The sequence below is a fragment of the Triturus cristatus genome, chromosome 9 (assembly GCF_964204655.1).
Source record: "Triturus cristatus chromosome 9, aTriCri1.1, whole genome shotgun sequence".
Classification (NCBI taxonomy): domain Eukaryota; kingdom Metazoa; phylum Chordata; class Amphibia; order Caudata; family Salamandridae; genus Triturus; species Triturus cristatus.
The window spans coordinates 314,734,376-314,753,313 of NC_140592.1; the positions used below are offsets into that span (position 1 = coordinate 314,734,376).

Consider the following 18,938-nt stretch of genomic DNA (forward strand, 5'->3'; position numbering starts at 1 on the left):
CATTTTCGTTTCCATACAGGCCTGAGGACAATTTGGTTGTGGAACGAATGAACCGTGACTTAAAGCAATCCTTGACCGCTAGGGTCATAGGGAATGGCAGAAACTGGTTGGCCCATTTTTATAGTGTACAATGTGCACTAAATAATCTCCCTAGAAGATCTCTGGGTGGGCGGACCCCATACGAAATACTCTTCGGCATGAAGATGTTTGTGCCCGACCTTGATGGTCCAGACATAGCGGCGTCTGCCGCATCCTTTGATGTAGATAATCATTGTGCTGTATTACAGAATCTACAAGAGACCCGAGGCAGCCTTTCAAAGGAACACTTGCCCTCACCCACTGATGCTACGCTGCAGATTCTGGTAGTCAGCTGGCTACCAAAAATCGGAGACCTGGCCCGGGAGAAGGTGGAAAACAAGAAAGAGTTTGGCCCTTCTTATCGAGCACCGGTCCCAGTGCTTGGAGTGCAGGGTACTCATACAGTCATTTTACCACCACTTCCTGGTCGAAAAGTCAACAGATACATCTCAGTTGACAATGTCAAGCTACAACATCTGGCCGATCCTGAACAGCATCACACCAGCGGTGTCTACAACAACAGTATCTAGAGATCCAGGATTAACCGCTTCTAACACCGCGCAGGATGACACCGCCATTGAGATGGATTCTGTTAACAATCCCTTGTTATTTCCGACTGCTTCGACACAAAATGAGGAAACTGAATATGCATATCCCAATTCCATGTCATTACCTGGCGTGCGACCTGAAGCCACTAATGAATCACGTTTTTCCTTTGACTCACATTCCGTAGCGTCACAGGCCCCTTCTAAATTTTGCATTTTTGTTGCCTGGTTTAAACAAACTTACTTGATTCCACCTTGAACTTACATCTGGTTGGTGCTAATCGCAATTCTTTTGTTAATGTCGATTGGTTTTGTGGCTTTCTTTTTTCTTCTGCTCAATGGCCACTATCTTCCTGAACGCTTTGCTGTTAAACTGGTTGATGGAACTTTGGCTCCGCACTCTTCTTCAAACATCATGAAGAGAGACCAGACTTTTGTCAACATCACTGCCTGGCCAGTCATCGACAGCATTGTTTGGGATGCTGGAGATTTCCAAATCCATGGCCCTACAGAGATAATTAATGTCCCTAATGTACTTTGTGTTTCTATGGGTGATGTTGTGAAACATAACATAAGATCAGATGATTGGGATTTACAAGCCGTGCAATCCTTGTTTGCTGATTTGGAATATTATGCTGCTATTGATGCTGAAGATTTGTATTTGAATACTGCAAATTATGCTGATTTGTTTTGTTTCCAACATTATGGTCATCATAATCTGCATAAAGCCAATACGTTTAGAAATGTTTTTAATTATACACAATGGGAACATTGTCCAGCTCCATTGAAAGGCAGCTCGAATACGTTTTTGAAAAAATTCACCTATTTTACAGATTTTGACACATCTAACCGTGGTTCATTCTATTTTAAATTGAATATTTCCTCTAATCCTAAAGTGATGCTCACCCATACTAAATTATTATATTCTAAATCCTTTATAGACGATTTAACAGTTGGGGGCTATGAGCTTTGGAAATCATCGATTGACCTTAAATCTGTCTGGGATTCTAAATCTTGGCAGGTGCAAGGCACAGAGACGTTACACCGTGCCTGCCTCATCCCAACACAGATTTTATGTCTAAATGACTCAATTTATCAAACTACCTGTTTTGGTTTGGCAACTTCTAAACAAATGAATGTCCCTCCTATCCCTGCTCTGGCTGCTTATGAGAACTGGAGCAGTCTTACTAATTATTCCCTGGACGAATTACAATCACTTTTAAAAAAATGACACCTTTAATCTGTCTAGTCTGGACCCCCTAGGTTGGTTGGTTTGGCAGACTAGTTTGGATGCTTGTCAACTTCGTTTCCTCGCCAAGGCTCCTGGTTACACACAGGATGGCCTGATCCTCGTTTTTCAAACACCTATTCTGTTACCACATATTCAGGAGGGAAACTTTGTCAAAACTGGTTACAACACTCGTTACTGGCTTCAGTTAAACATTTGCCGTTATTATCAGGTGACATTGATTTAACATATTTCATAAAGGGACCCGCAGGTCTTAGATTAAAAAGATGTATATATGCTACTTACAATGAAATCTGGAAACTATCCCAAATTGAAGCAGCTTCGCGTTTAAGGGCAATAGATCAGGCTAATCTTGAAAAAGTGCTTGCTGTTGTTGATAATAGTATTAACACCCTTTCTTCCCGCATTTATACGTTGGACAATATTGTTTCATCTGTTGTTGACATCGTACAAGAGGATGTTTCTGTTTTGTATCATGGTCAGAATCAATTACGTTCAGTCATGCAATTTGCCTGGACTTTACAGACTCTTAAAATGAGTAAAGTTCCATGGGATTACCTGAATACGTCATCGTTATTTTTGCCATTTAACTTGACAACAAAACAACAGTTTATGTCCATGAAAGATGCTACATATTCTCTGTTGCATATTGAAAGGTTGGAATCGTTCCCATTCTCTATGGCGGAGACAGACTCTGCGGTCTGGCTCATCCATGGGCTGATAACGCTCTCATTTTCTTTGTTTAAATTTACCTCGTGTATGAAACATTACCCACTGGGCCGCTATGAACCATTGGGAGGTGCATTTTTACACGAAGTATGGTCTCTGCCTTTCACATACAGATGCCTTAGGGATGACAAAGAAGTATACCTTACTGGGGAATTATGTGAAAGCACAATAGGTAATTCCCTAGTCTGTAAGAACATCAAATTACACGTTGCGTGTAACCTTACCGCCCGAATCTGGCATGTGTTTTGAAAGGAACACCCGTGCCATCTATAACACCGACTTTCACACTACTTGCAAATGGTAGTTATTTGCTTTTAAATAATGAGGACTGCTGCGGCATGTTAGCCGGCATCTCTTACATAGTAACTGTTTCTCAGCGTGTGGTTTGCTGTAAAAATGTTCTTTTTCCACCCCCACACGGGATACTCGATAACTCGATTTGGCCTTCCATTCCGACCTTGAAGACAGATTTCAATAAGTTGAGCAGAATAAAAGCATTATTATCCCAAAAAGAAGTTTCTCTCACATCTACCAGTGAGACATTCGTCCTTCATGTGGCTAACACTCGTACAGAGGTCCAGTCACTTCTTAATACTGACCTCCCACTACATTTCAGTGCGTTAATTCACACTATCTTCAATGCTTCTAACACTACTGGCTTTGCCCATTTTTTTTTGTGTAACCAACTTTTTATTTATTGAGAGGTGAGATCAGTCAGAATACACAGCTGTGTGCCTACAACCACCGTGGCCGGCAGCAGAAAAAGCATAGTTTCATAAGGCAAGTGCAATAGAACAGAGCATATCTCATATACCTCACAACATAGGTCCAGCCGTATACTCTATACACAGAGTCTTCCCCCCGCCCTCCGGACATTATGCCCCCCCATCTCCCTAACATGCACACTCGTTGAAACACCTGTAACATTGCCCCGTCAGCCGCACCCCGGCTCAGTGTATCACACCGAGCGTGCCTGTCAACCCAAAGCATGCCTGTAGACGTGCTCACACAAGCCTGGGAATCAGAAATAACAAGTGTAGCTGGTAGTGCAGTCTAGTCTTTAACGGGAGACCAGCGAGACCAAGCCAGGAGGGCACATTGCCAAATCCGGTGGCTATCGGTGGCTATCACTACCCTGCGCAGGACAAGTAGATATTACTCTCTAAGCCAGGCCTATGCTAGCTTCGTTCGCCATGATATATACATTTCTTACAGTGCATTGCGAGATTCCCGGTCCAACCCGCAACCCTCAAGAGGACTGGGCTGGCTAGCATTGTGCTGCCGCTCTGTGATACCATGGCGCTATCACATCACTCAACCTCTATAAATCCTGAAAGAAAGACAAACCAGAAAAAAGAAGGGGGGAAAGTCGGGAGAAGAGGGGGGGTGCGCCGGAGGCAGAGAGGGGAAAACTGGCGGGGGGACAGGGAATACAGGGCCTCGCTGCCCTTACTCGGCTTATCTCTCTTAATCTGGGCATGCTGTCCCCCGGGGGCCCATAGTACCAGTGAGGTGATATGCAACAGTGCAGTGAGGGAGTAAGACCATAGCGCACTCACCTGGAGTTAGGGGCCCTCCGATGAGAAGGGCGGTTGCCCTGCGGACCTCAAGAATACCCCCGGGTCTGTCGGGCTAATCCCATCATCAAACAACTTTAGGGCCCGCAGTCTCGGCGGTTGTAACCTAGCAGGCTCTATCTTCCCCAGGTGGTCCACCAAGGGTTTCCAAAGGGTCCTGAACCTAGTTTCCCTGAATTGAAGGCGGGACGTGAGCAGTTCCATCGCCACCACCTGCCATAGGCGGGTAAACCACACGTTAATGAAAGGCGTCTCCGCCTTCTTCCAATATACCGCTACTGTTTGCTTTGCTGCACCCAGCATGTGGAGGCTCAAATGGCAATCACGGCCCAAAACGATCGTGAGCGGGTCCTCTGGCAGTGGGTAGCCCAGCACCCGCTTGATGTGGCTGAGGACTTCCTTCCAGTAGGTAGTCAAAAGCGGACACGTCCACCAAACATGGATGAAGTCGCCCAACGCTTGAGTGCAGCGCCAACAGAGCGGGGACACCTTGGGGAACATCTTCTGGAGTCGGACAGAAGTATAATACCATTGGGTCATCACCTTGTAAGCCAATTCCTGTTGGGGAATGCTACGGAAAGTTCTGGGAATATCGCTCCAAAGCCTTGCCCACTAAGCAGGAATAACCCCCGAGCCGGAGAGGTTCTTCCATCGTAGTTGGTATGGGTGGGGACCAAGACGCTGTGTATGCTGAAGCACTTCGTATATGCGGGAGATGAGGCCCCTATAAGTACCAAATGTGCGCGCCAATTGTTCAAACAGAGTGTAGGGCCGTGTGGCCGCCTGCGCCAGTGAGGAGCCCTGCACCCAATGCCGAAGTTGTATATATTGGAATTTGTCCTTTTCCGTCAGTCCAAATTCCCGTTGGCATTGTGTGAAGGATTTGAATTCCCCCCCCACAAAGAGGTCTCGAATCGTCCTACAACCAGATTCATTCCAGTTCTCAAAGTAGGGCGGGCGGCAAGCCGGCGGGAACTGCGGGTTGCGAGCTATAGGGGTGTGGGGGGAGGGGAAAGTGGTGAGGCCCCTGCGGACCGCCACCCTGTCCCAGATCTCAAGGACCGTCTTAGTGGGAACCGCCATGTACGCGCTGCGGTGGCGCGCCGCTCGGGCAGCCAAGCATGTTTCCAAATTGGGCGACATGTAACTGCCCTGTCCATGTGGAACCAAATTTTTTCGCTTTCCCACGCCCCCCATTCCAGAACGAAGCGGAGGTGTGACGCCCAATAGTAGTCCAGTAGATTGGGACAGGCAAGACCGCCCCTGTCCCGGGGGAGTTTCAATATTTTGTTAGAGAATCGCGGCTTCTTACCTCCCCAAATGAATGAGATCAGATCACGTTGTAACCCTTGGATATGGTGTTCCGGTATGGGTGTCGGCAGGGTCTGAAAAAGATAGAGGATCTTCGGCAATACGGACATCTTAATTGCGTTGAGGCGACCAAGCCAGGAGAGCGGCAGAGTGTTCCAGGTGCGCAAGTCGTCCAAAACCGAGCGTTTGCACTCCTGCCAGTTGGCCTGCGTCCAGGTGGCTAGGTCCGGAGTCAGGTTAAGGCCAAGGTATCTCACTGATCTGCTCGCCCATTGGTAGGGGGCACAAGTCCATGACGCTGCAATCTCCTCCTCTGGAATCGTGAGATTAAGCGCCCAGGACTTTGTGTAATTAATTTTAAGCCCAGAGGCACGCTCATAGGCTTGAAGCAGCGAGTGTGCTGTCGGAAGCGAGGTTAAGGGGTCAGATAGCGTGAGAAGAAGGTCGTCAGCAAAAAGTGCGATCTTATGGTCTCGGCCCCTAAGGGGGATGCCCTTGACATCCGGGGACTGGCGAATGAGGATAGCAAGCAGCTCCACTACTAAGGCAAAAAGCAGGGGCGACAGGGGGCAACCCTGCCGAGTGCCCCTACAGATGGGAAAGGGCTGTGTGAGCTGACCATTCACTCGCACTCTAGCCGCGGGGGAGACATAGGGAGCCATAATGCGCGCCTCCATCTTAGGTCCAAGCCCTATTTTCCGTAAAACTGCTCGGAGGAACGCCCAGTCCACCCGGTCAAACGCCTTTTCAGCGTCGAGTGACAAGAGGCAAGCCGGGATCCCCCAATGCCTGGCCTTCCCTACAATGTGGGCTATGCGACGTACATTGTCCGCGCCCTGGCGTTGATGTATAAACCCCACCTGGTCCGGGTCAATAAGGTGGGGCAAGTGGGCAGAAAGTCGTTTGGCAAGAATTTTGGTATACAGTTTGAGGTCTGTATTCAGTAGGGCTATGGGCCGATAAGAGGAGCAGAGGGTGTGATCCTTCCCTGGCTTTGGTATGAGGGCGATCTCAGCCATCGCCATATCTGGAGACGGCCCTCCCGATTCCGCAAATGAATTAAATAGCCGTAGGAGGTACGGCTGTAACTGCGGTAGAAAGGTATGGAAAAACGACACCGGGAGCCCATCGGGCCCAGGCGTTTTGCCCAATGGGAGGTCTCTCAGAGCGCCCGCTATTTACTCCAGTGTGATAGGCTCCTCCAGAAGCTCTGAGTGGTGTTTACTCAGTGGCTCCCAATCACACTCACCCAGAGCCGCCGAGATCAATGCGGGCTCCGGCGGGTCCCCCACATAAAGAGAGGAGTAATAGTCATGGAACGCTTGAAGCTACGCAGATTCAGTGGTCACCCAAGTTCCCCCTGCCCCCTGCAGCTTTGCGATATGAGCCTTGGCCACCCGCGTACGTAAGCGCCGCGCGAGGACAGTGCCCACCTTATCCCCGCCTTCGTAAAAACGCTGTCGGAGCGCGAGTAGCGCCCGTTCCGCCTTGTTCGTCCTATGCGCTCGTAGCTGACCACGGAGGACCGCTAAACGCCGCTTATGGGCTGCCTGGGGACGGTCCTGGTCCATCTTTTCCAGCGTCTTAATTTCGCGGGCAAGCCTAGTTTCGTAGAGTTGGGCCTCCCGCGCCCGAGCGACAGCTATAGCTGTGAGGGTGCACCGTATCGTGGCCTTGAAGGCATCCCACACAAGGGGGAGAGGGGTCTCCGGTAGATCATTGTTCTCGAAGTACGCCAGTATGGCCGCCTGGATTTCCTCCCTGTCAACCGGATCCCGCAGGACGTGGTCCGGGAACCGCCAGCGTTGCGAGCAGGGTGTGCGAGTAAGGCGCTCATGGAGCAACACTTCCACATGGGCATGGTCGGAGACTGAGATATTCGAGTGGGATGCCGACATAGTGTCTTTAAGCAAGAAGTGGGAGACAAAAAGCATATCGATGCGGGAGTAGGAGCGGTGCGCGTGTGAGTAATAGGTGTAATCCTTCAGCCCCGGAGAGTGGTAACGCCAGACATCTACCAGGTTAAGAGCAGTAAGGGATTTTTTCACTGTGGCAGACATGGCCCCCACCCCATGAAAGGCTCCCCCACAATGATCTAGCTCCGCGTCCCACACCAAGTTGAAGTCGCCCCCTACTATAAGGTCCGATCCCACCGGTTCAAGGTACTCCCGAATTACCCCACGCAGGAAGGCGTCTTGACCCTGGTTGGGGGCATAGAGGTTGCAAAGTGTAACGTGCGGCGTCCCCTCGTTAGCTCAACCCTCAGGAACCGGCCCTCAGTGTCCCCACGAGTCTTCACGTCCCCCTGCAGAAAGCCCGCCCGACAGAAGATGGCGACCCCCGCTTTCTTAGTGGCTGCTGAAGACCAAAACCGATGAGGAAAACGTGGGTGGGCCATTCGAGCTACGTCAGCTTTGAGGAGATGCGTCTCCTGCAGGAAAACTATGTCAGCGCCCTGTTGTAACAAGTATCTCCAGATCTGGTGCCTTTTGCTAGGTGAGTTAAGCCCCTTCACATTCAGAGAGATAACCTTCCAGGAGGGTACTGTAGTCATGAGTACTGATCTGCTGGTGCAATTATCCCCGCCTTAGTCCCCAACCCATCTACGGGTCCCCCCCGCCAGAGGGGTAGGAAGAAAAAAGGGAGGGAAGGAGGAGGATAGGGTCGGAAATAATAACTGAAACCACAAAACGGCCAACATGGCCAACAAGGCCTATTCCAGTCTAGGGAGTGGCCAGGCACAGTGGCACAGGCTATCCCGTAGATGTCACTCTCCCAAGAATAGGAATGGGGGTCCGTCGGCACCATCACTGTTCACCAATTACACCAGGAGTAGCTCCGGGCTACCGCCCCACACATGAAGCCGCAGCGTCGACAGAAGAAGGGCAGGCATCTTTCCCACCCCACATGAGGTGGTCGTGGCTTTGAAGTGGGGTTCAAGACATACATTGAGTGAACAGGCAGCAAGCCCTCCCCTCGCGGGGGGCCCGCAGCATGAACAGTGTCACAAGCATGTAGGTTCACTTGGGGGCGGACTCCTGCAATCCCACCGGCGATGAGCTCACTTCCAAAGATCGAATATGTCGTATTATATCCTGCTTATCCCGCGATGATTGACTTGCAGCAGGGGAGGGAGACCGCCCCGGACGGCGCACCCTGGAACAGCTAGGCTTGAGCGGGACGCGAGGCCCAGCAGCGCGTCGCGCCGGGCTGGCCGGCGGGGAGTCCGGGATCTGAAGCAGCTGGTCGCTTCCCTGTAGGAACGCAGCACCCGGCGCCGGGACTCCCATTGAAATATGAGGGCGAAGGGGTGACCCCATTGATAGCGGATGTTGAGGTCCCGCAACTTGTCAGTGATCGGCCTGAAAGCCCTCCGGCGCCTGAGGGTCGTGGGGGCCAAGTCCTGGAACAGTTGGATCGGGGCGCCTCTGTACATGATTTCGGGTTTGTCCCGAGTCGCCTTCAGGATGGCTTCCTTTTCGACAAAGAAGTGGACCCGCGTCAGGATATCGGGGATGAGTCCAGGTCTCCCAGGTGGCCCGGAGACCCTGTGGGCCCGGTCCAAGGCCGGCGGCGAGGCATCGTCGTCCCCCCGGAGTTCATGAAGAAGATCCGCCACGAATGTCATGATATCCGCCCCCTCCGCTCCAATCGGGACGCCCCGAATGCGTATGTTGTTGCGGCGCCCCCTATTTTCCAAATCCTCCTGCCAGATCTGGAGTTCGACATGATGCTCCTCCAGGGTCGCTATCCGCTGCCAGAGGCGTTCCTGATCCTCTGTGCGAGCATCGAGGGTCTTCTCCATGTCATCCACTCTGTCCCCAAGTTGCCCCACGTCCCTCCGGAGCTCCTTAACGCAGGCCTGGACCTCCGTGCGCAGCGAGCCGATTTCAGTCTTAAGGTCTTGCATGAAGAGCGCCATGAAGGACTGCATCACCGGCTCCGCCGATGCCTCGGCCCCCAACGATGGGGGGGCCCGCCTGCGCCGCTCCAGGCTTATTCCAGAGGTCCTTCACCGTGGTGTCTTTAGAGGTCGCCGGCGGTTCCCTCCCTGGTTTAGTGCGCGTCATTGTGCAGCCCCGTTCCGCCCCGACAAGAGGGCCACCACAGCAGTCCAATTAGTCCACTCAGGGCCCCTCCACCCCACTGCAACCACCAGGCAGGCCAGCCGATACCCAGAGGCTTACGGGCAGATCAGCGTAGCGCCCGACGCGTGGTCGCTCTCCACTCCGGGCACGGTGGACGCGAGCCCAGGCCGCAGCGTCGTAGGACGTTTGCTCCGGGTGTAACGGGAGACAGGGCGCCGGGGCCCGCACAGACACAGACCACCCTCGAAACGTGAGCGCCGCTAGTCCCCAATCCCACGAAGCTCCGTCTCAGGGCCTCCCCCGCTCGGACATTAGATGTCGCAGAATCTCAGGGTGAGGAGGTGCGCCGCCCCCTCAACAGCATCCGCTCAGCCCCCCAAGGGGAAGGCGGCTTACCCCCGCAGAAGGCCGACACCGGCGGGTACCTGTCCATCACCAAGGGGCGGGTGCTTCATCGCCCATGCAATGAGGGCCCAGCAGCAAGCAGCTCACACCGCCCAAGGCCCCGCCAGGGCCACACAACTCAGCCCCGCACCACACCCCATTCAGGATCCAGGAGATGAGGCAATCAAACAAGCGGGGGCACCACCATCCCAAGGCGACGCGCCAAGCTGGGACCCCAGTTCACCCCCAATGCAGGGCGGAGGCGCACCACGCCAGGCAGGCCCGGGGCGCACAGGGAGGACAGTCGTAGGCCCAACACTCGGGCGCGTGTCCCAGATCCGGGGCGGCAGCACCACAGCGAGCTACAGCGTCAGGAACAGGCTGAGATGTCCCTGACAAAGGACCCAGGACGTGCTCTCCAGTTTACGCCCCTTCGCAGCTCCGGGCGCCGCAGCAGCTCCGCCGCCTCCAAAGCAGGCAGCGCTCCCTGGGTTTCCCCGATGCAGGCCTCACGATATCAGCCGCGGACTTCCCCGCCGCCGCAGGCCGTCCTCCCCCGCAGCAGCTCGCAGGACCAGAAGCTCGGGCCGCAGCCGCCCGTCGTCCTCCTCACCTCTATCTAGGCCGCTCACACTGCGCCTCCGATGACCCCAGCTCCCGGCAGCAAAAGCCGTCTCCTCCACAGCGCCATGACGCCAGGGACACAAAATGGTGGGCGCACCCTCACTAGCCGGGACCGCCCCTCCAGCGCCGCTGCCTCCGACAAGCGCCGAGGTCCCCCAACTGCTGCTCCTATGCCTCCTCGTCCCCACCCAGGACTTCAAGGTGGCTCCGCCGGTGGGCTCAGGCACCCGGCCAGTCTGCGTAGCTACTCCACAGCACACAGGGGAGGGACGGTCAAAATGGCGGCTGCACCCGCTCCGCCCGGGGCCTCTCCCTGGCTTTGATCGCAAGTGCCGCTATCCGTCAGCCCCAGGTTCTCCAAGCCAGCCGGGAACAGCCCACTCCCCTCCGCCGTTTTCTCGCCCCCAGAGGAGGCGTCTCCCCAGCCGCTAGATCGCCGTTTAATGCAGTTTCCTCCGGCGGCAGCCCGGAGCCCCGGCAGCTCGCGTCTTACTCCATGAACAGCTTGGCCACGCCCCCCCTGCCCATTTTTTTTAAGCTGTGGGCTCTGGGCTTGTGACCACTTTCCAAATTATATTTGGTGCGATACCAGCTTTTATGCATTCTATTTTTTCCAGCATCTTCGGCGGCTTCCCTTTATTACTTGCCTTAGCCGCTGGGGTCTTGCTGTTGATTTGCCTACTACGCAATGGATGCACCTCCTGTGGCTCTGCAAGGCGAACTCCGGCTGCAGATACTCTGTAGCCGCATGCTTTGAATGCTATGGTGCTCTGCCCTTGGCCACACTAAGCGTAGCTTATGGATTATCTTTTCGTGCTGCCTATTTCACTTACGTGCAACCTGTCTTCCACTGCTTGGATTGTCCCTTTGAATGTGCATTGGATCTTTGCCTCTCCAATATGGCATTTCCTTCTCCTGATTTTGAACTGCTGAGGAGTCCCTTAGTGGCCCTAGAGCAGGAATGTTCCGGTGTTGGGATTATGGCCTGCGCAGCGGCCCTGGGAGTTCTGGCTGAATGGGATATCTTTGCAGCAGCAGATGATTTCCTACAATGCAGTTACTTTGAGTATCACGCAAGCTGTCCTTTAGTGGTGCTGGAAGCTCCCCTAATTGAAGAACATATATGTTCATTCACACTACTCAATTGGATGGCAACACTTTTTTCTGCCGAGAACAATGACTTCCTCTTAGAGGCTATTGCAACATACAGTTCGTACACCCTGCTGGATTGAATCAGCCACAGTATCCATGATGGATTTGTAAAAACATTTTAATATGTGCCTTTTTGGACACAACATTTTTTTTTCTCTCTCTCTCTTATCTCGCTTTCTTTCTCTTTCTGAATATTCCTTGAAAATCAATGGTATCACTAATACAAATGCTCTTGGTTCTTTCTCAGACGTTTGAAAGCTGTGTTCTCTCTAAGACCACTGTCCCGTGGACTGACCAAGGGGAGGGTGTAGTGAGGATAATGACACACTTACAGACATTGCTAAGTTAGCATAAGTTGTACGCCATTTTGCCACCTTTGCTCACGTTACTACATGGCACATTCCTGGTAAACAGTTTACTTGCTCGCTTTCACATGAGAACTGTCTGTATTTCATGTATTCAGTTGAACACTCTGCTCCTCGTCTGCACAGCGTGTTCAAGGTAAAAAAACAATGAGCTCTGTTGAATTTCTTTGTTCAGTCTCACGTCCCTAGCCATAACATAGAACACAGCTGCAACCCTGGAAATCTTGTGCTTTTAATATTGCTGTGCATGCATGTCAACACACTTGGAGAAAATGCTTTCCAGGATAGAAGAGCTGGACTTGTCCGGAGATGTAAATTCCTGCATCTGAACTCTGAGGTATGGGGTCCCCTGACAAAGCCTGGAGGTCTTCTATAATTATAATAAACTAGCTTCTAGCAAGGGGAGGGTGGCAAGGCGCTGTAGTCCTGTTTCCACTATCATTATATGATTTCTCCTTTTGTTCTATATGGAATTGTAACTATGCTGATTTGTTTGATACTATGCATTTTGCTTCTAGTACTGGCACGTGCAGTGCATTATAGAGCACGTTAGTTAAAATAAACATTTTAAACTATACTTGGACTCTATTTACTCATGTTGTGGACAAGTATGAGAGTTTGAACGAAAGAGTGTTCTTGTTCCTACGTATCCTGAGAGAGGAGGGAGTAACATGTTCTAGGATGTCTAATCATTGATAGCTTCGCTGTAGTACAGAGAACGAATGAGACACTGTAGCTAGTCGGATAGGGGCTCTGTGCACCTAGGTGGGTATTTTGGTACACCACTACACACCGAGGTCCTGGTTTCCTGCGCATAGTTCTGCATATGTGCAGAATCCCTGCAACACCTTAACCTCAATGAATTCCTGTATAGTTGCATGCAAATACGTAATTGGGGTTCTATTATAGGAAAAACACATTGGCTCATAAATATGAATTTTGTTTTTCAAAAATACCACATCCCCCTACAAGCTCCATAATGATTTAGGCTGAGCCAAGCATTGGTCCTACTTGTGCCCACTGTGCTACTTTCAAGCCAATGCGTTCCTATGGAGTTATAGATGAATAAGTAACCATCCTTTCTCCCATGAAGATCAACTTGGCTCACCAATTTTCATATTGATCCTAATAAAGAAAGCACCCCTCTTCACTTATGATATGTAAATTGCCTGAGCCAAGCAAAATGTGTCACAACAGGTGGCACCAAAAAGAGTGCCCTCACCTCAAGGCATTCCTATATAGTTACATGCAAATAAGTAATTGTGGTTCTCTTATAGGAAAAACACATTGGCTCACAAATATATATTTTGTTTTTCAAACATACCACAACCCCCTACGGGCTCCATAAGGATTTAGCCTGAGCCAAGCAACGATTCCACTTGTGCCCTCTGTGCCACTTTCAAGCCAATGCGTTCCTGTGGAGTTATAAATGAATAAGTAACCATCCTTTCTCCCAGGATGATCAACTTGGCTCACCCATTTTCATACTGATCCTAATAAAGAGACCATCCCTCTACACTACCTATATGTCAATTCCTTGAGCCGAGCAAAATTTGTCACAACTGTGGCATTAAACGGGGTCCCCTCACCTCAATGCATTATGTCTGAATATGTAATTGCATTTCCCTTATAGGAAAAGCACATTGCTTACAAATACATATTTTGTTTTTCAAGGACACCAAAGCCCCTATACGATCCATAAGGATTAAGCCTGAGCCAAGCAATGTTTTCACCTCTACCTACTGCGCCACCCTTAAGCTAATGCGTTCCTATGGAGTTATAGACTAATAAGTAACTATCCTTTCTTCTATGAAGATGACCCTCGGCCAGGGATCAGCTCCTTCCCCGTGCTGTCCTCTACCTGTGGTCCTCCCAAGCAGGGTTTGAGTCTGCACCTTGCAGGTTCCTGTTGCCGGTACTGTTTTTTTCCTGCTGTTATTGTGACACTGTTTTGCCTTGTCTGGACTGTATTTCGTCTTGGTTTTGTCCTGATTGTACTTGTTTTGGTCCCCGCTGACTCCTCTCTCGTTTTGCCTTGTCTAGTTCGTATTTCGTTCAGGTTTTGTCCCGATTGTATTTTGTTTTTGCCCCCGCTGACTCCTCTCTGTGTCCCCACGTCCATTTTGCTCTCGGCATCCCGCCCATGCTGTTCCCACCTCCCAGCTGCTCCTCCCTCCCCTGCTCATATTTAATGGAGACCGCTGCACAGTCACGCAACGGACGCGCCGCTGGCGCGCCTAAGGCAAGCCCGAATGCGCCTGTCCGTGCCTGGACCACTCCCAGTGCCAGACCCCCTGACTCCCGCGAGCGACACAAAACACCCAACGCCGATACGATGCCAACTCCCTCCACATACTCAACGCCAGCCGAAACTCCACCTGCTTCCAGGCCGCCCCAAAGCTCACCCATGGACCCTTCACCTGCCAAACCTGCAGCTAGACCAGCCAGCGCACTCCAGCACATCCTGCCCATCCCAACAAAGCAGGCCACACCAATCTCAGATGCATACTACTCAACACCCGCTCAGTCCACAAGCACGCCATCGTACTCTGGGACCTTCTCGATTCTTCCTCCCCGGATGGCGCCTTCCTGATGGAGACCTGGCGAGAGGACGAATCGCCATCGTCCACAGGAACACCATCAGAATTTTGACCAACACCGAAGACTGCCTCAGCATGGCCGAACACCTACACTTCCAGATCCACGTCGATCACAACACCACCCTCAGAGGAACCCTTGTCTACAGACCCCCGGGCCCCGACCACAGGTCAGCAACTCCATCGCCGACCTCATCAGCATGCACGCCCTCACCTCCACAGATTTCATCCTCCTCGGAGACCTGAACTTCCACCTCGAGAACGCCAACGACAACAACTCCACAACCCTGATCGACAACCTCGCCAACCTCGGACTCAAACAGCTCGTCAAAACTCCCACCCACTCCGCCGGACACACGCTCGACCCCATCTTCTCCGCCAGCAATCACGTCACCATCAGCCACTGAACTCCACTGGACCGACCACCACTGCATCCACTTCTCCTTCGAGAAACACACCGTGCACAGCCAACCGCAACAAATCCCACACCGCAGCTGGAACAAAGTCACTGAAGACCAGCTCCTCACCACCCTCGCCTGAGACCCTCCATCCGAGCCCTCGGACACCAACACAGTGGCCCACAACTTCAGACAATGGATCGACAACTGGGCCAACACCCTCGCCCTGTTCAGGAAAACCTCAAACAGGTGCACCAACACAAGAGCCATCTGGTTCAACGCCGACCTCCAGACTTCCAAGCAAACCTGCCAAAGACTCAAGAAGCAGTGGCGCCAAGACCAGACATCAGACAACCACGCGGCCCTCAAGGACGCCATACGCAAGCACCACCAACTCATCCGATCCGCCAAAAAGACCTCCTACAAGGAACGCATCGACAACAATGCACACAACAGCAAAGAGCTCTTCAGCATCGTGAAAGAACTTGCCTCCCCCAACTCCAGCTCCAACGACATCCCGCCGTCGCAAGAACTCTGCAACTCCCTGGCCACCTTCTTCCACCGCAAGATCGCAGACATCCACGACAGCTTCAACACCCAGACTCCGACGACAGTCGCCGACACCCCCGACTCAACACACCGACCTCCTGCTCTCTCGGAACAAAGTCAACGACGAAGACACCATCAAACTCATGAACACCATCCACTCCGGCTCACCCTCCGCCCTCTGCCCACACCACATCTTAAAGAAAGCAAGCTCCATCATCGCACCCCAACTGCGAAAGATCATCAACAGCTTCTTCGAAACCACCACCTTCCCGGAGAACTGGAAACACGCCGAAATCAACGCCCTACTCAAAAAGCCCAAAGCGGACCCAAAGGACCTCAAGAACTTTCGACCTATCTCCCTGCTCCCATTCCCGGCGAAAGTCATTGAGAAGACCGCAAACCGACAACTGACCCACTTCCTGGAGCAGAACAACATCCTGGACTCCACCCAATCCAGCTTCCGCAGCAACCACAGCACTGAAAGTGCTCTCAACGCCACCACCAACAACATCAGGATCCTACTGGACAACGGCGAAACAGCGGCCCTCATCCTCCTAGACCTCTCGGCCGCTTTCGACACTGTCTGCCACCACACCCTGCGCACACGCCTCTATGGAGGGATCCGTGACAAAACCCTGAACTGGATCACCTCATTCCTTACTGGCAGAACCCAGAGAGCCCGCCTCCCCCTTTCCGATCTGAAGCCACCACGATCACCTGCGGCATACCCCAAGGATCATCCCTCAGCCCGACCCTTTTCAAGATCTACATGGCACCGCTCGCCGACATTGTCCGAGCGCACCACCTCAACATCATCTTATTATGCCGATGACACCCAGCTGATCCTCTCCCTCACCAAGGACCCAGCCACTGCCAAATCCAACCTGCACGAGGGAATGAAGGCCGTCGCAGAGTGGAGGAAGACAAGCTGTCTGAAACTGAACTCTGACAAATCGGAGGTCCTCATCCTCGGCTCCAACCCCTGCGCATGGGACGACTCCTGGTGGCCGACCACGCTGGGAGCTGCCCCGACACCCACCAACCACGCACGCAACCTGGGGTTCATCCTAGACTCAACACTCTCTATGACCCAGCAAGTCAACGCTGTTTCCTCCTCCTGCTTCAAAACCATCCGCATGCTCCGCAAGATCTCAGATGGATCCCCACCGAAACCGGAAGGACGGTCACCCAAGCCCTCGTCAGCAGCAGACTGGATTACGGCAACACCCTCTACGTGGGAACCACGGCCAAACAGCAGAAACTACTCCAATGCATACAAAACGCCTCCACACGCCTCATCCTTGGAATCCCTCTCCACAGCCACATCACCGCCACCTGAGAGACCTGCACTGGCTCCCAGTCAACAAGAGGATCACATTCAAACTCCTCACCCACGCTCACAAGGCTCTCCACAATGCCGGACCAGCCTACCTCAATGAACAACTCACCTTCTGCACCCCGAACCGCCAGCTTCGCTCCACTTACCTCGCCCTTGCCACCGTCCCACGCATCCGCTGAACGACCACCGGCGGCAGGTCATTGTCCCACCTCGCCGCCAAGACATGGAACACCCTCCCCATCCACCTGCGGCAGACCCAGGACCTGCTGACCTTCAGGAGACTTCTCAAAACCTGGCTGTTCGATCAGTAGCTGCATCATCCCCACCTCCCTCTAGCGCCTTGAGACCCTCACGGGTGAGTAGCGCGCTTTACAAATGTTTGATTGATTGAAAATGAACTTCACTTACAAATATCTTTATTGATCATAATAAATGTAGCATTGCACATGATTCATGCACACTTTAACGCATTTTTATACAGATACGTTCAAAATACTAAGGATGAGTTGCACTGTGGCATTTAAGATGTCCTGTCATCTGTCAATAATGTACCTGCAAGCCTGAAATAATGGGAAGCCTTTATCCAGAAGTAGCAGGAATTAGGCTCAAAACATAAAAAATTGTTGAAAGATAGCATTTGTGTTTGAAACATGAAAAGAAACTTGACAGTCAGTGCAAATGCTCAAGCTCCATGCTGAAGATGTTTGTATACCGGGAGGCTCAAGTTCTTATCATAAAGCCATGGATTTGCACTAGGCAATAAGATGTTGATTGGAAAATGTTTCTCTCTGGTTTGCTATATCCATGAAATGAATAGCTTCCATCAGAGTTTGTCTAGAGTACATATGCAAAGTATACTACTGTTGCAGACTCCCACCCAATTAAAATGCAGCAACTGCTTCTGGACTAACACCTTCACTGTCCTAGAGACGACAACAACCAACAAAATACAGTCCAGTATGTATTCAGACAGATACTGCCTGGTATTTGTATACAAATAGTCTAAGCCCTTCTATCACACTCACCTTCTACATCGCATCAAAGTAAAAGATGGACCACAGCAACTTCATTAAAATGTATTTCAGAACCAAGGATTCACTTTCTCAGGTTGTATAGATATTGTGATAACGAGTATGTTCTTATTGGTGTTAGTTATGCTTATTGATGCTGCTTTCGTTGGAATTTTGAGAAATTTGTAGATACTGTCCAAATGTCCATTTGAGGAAACAATACTTGTAATTTGCCATTTGATGTGTCTGCTGTCTTTTGAACTGATATGGCTAGTTAATATACATGTAAACCGAATAATTTTACAATTTTCAAACAGAAATGCCATTAAACACATCACTTTTGTATTCAAGTGCTTTATGTGGGGTTTTAGGGGGCCGAATGAAGATATGACAAATAGGTACTTTACAATCAGTTTGCTACTCCAGAAGTGTTGTTTCTATATACAAATGTGATGATATTTTAAACATTTTCCTCATACGTTGCATGAACACGCAGTTGCGGTTTGTCTCTGATAAAAATAAATCCATATCCGAAATATTATAAAAAGTGAAAAGAAATAGCTCTAAATGATTGCTGCTACCAACATAAATGTCATCAGAGTTTATATTGTCTTCATACTTTGCAAGTGTTTTCTCCACTTCTGTTTTTTCCATGCAGAGTATCTTTGGTGTTCATATACCTCCATTCATTTTGTGCATGTTGACTTCAAGTCACTTGTTTGCCACCTTAGTATCATGAAACATTCTCATCCCTTGTAAAATGAAGAATTATATGTAAAAGTTTAAATATCAAGTGACCACCTTTAATGGTTTACTTCAGTGTCTTTTCATTGCGGATGCGTTTTTAGGAACTATTTAATGCCAGTCTCTGCATAGTAAATCCAGTCAGCAAATTTAAGACCAAATGTGAACAGACCTTTTCTCCTTGGTTTGTGGTGTAAGG

The 18,938-nt window shown here is 51.0% G+C and overlaps 1 pseudogene; it reads left to right on the top strand.

Annotated features, from left to right (window-relative positions):
* The first annotated feature begins 2,373 nt into the window (after positions 1-2,373).
* Positions 2,374-11,329, top strand: LOC146797826 (uncharacterized; annotated as a pseudogene).
* The last annotated feature ends 7,609 nt before the right edge of the window (positions 11,330-18,938 follow it).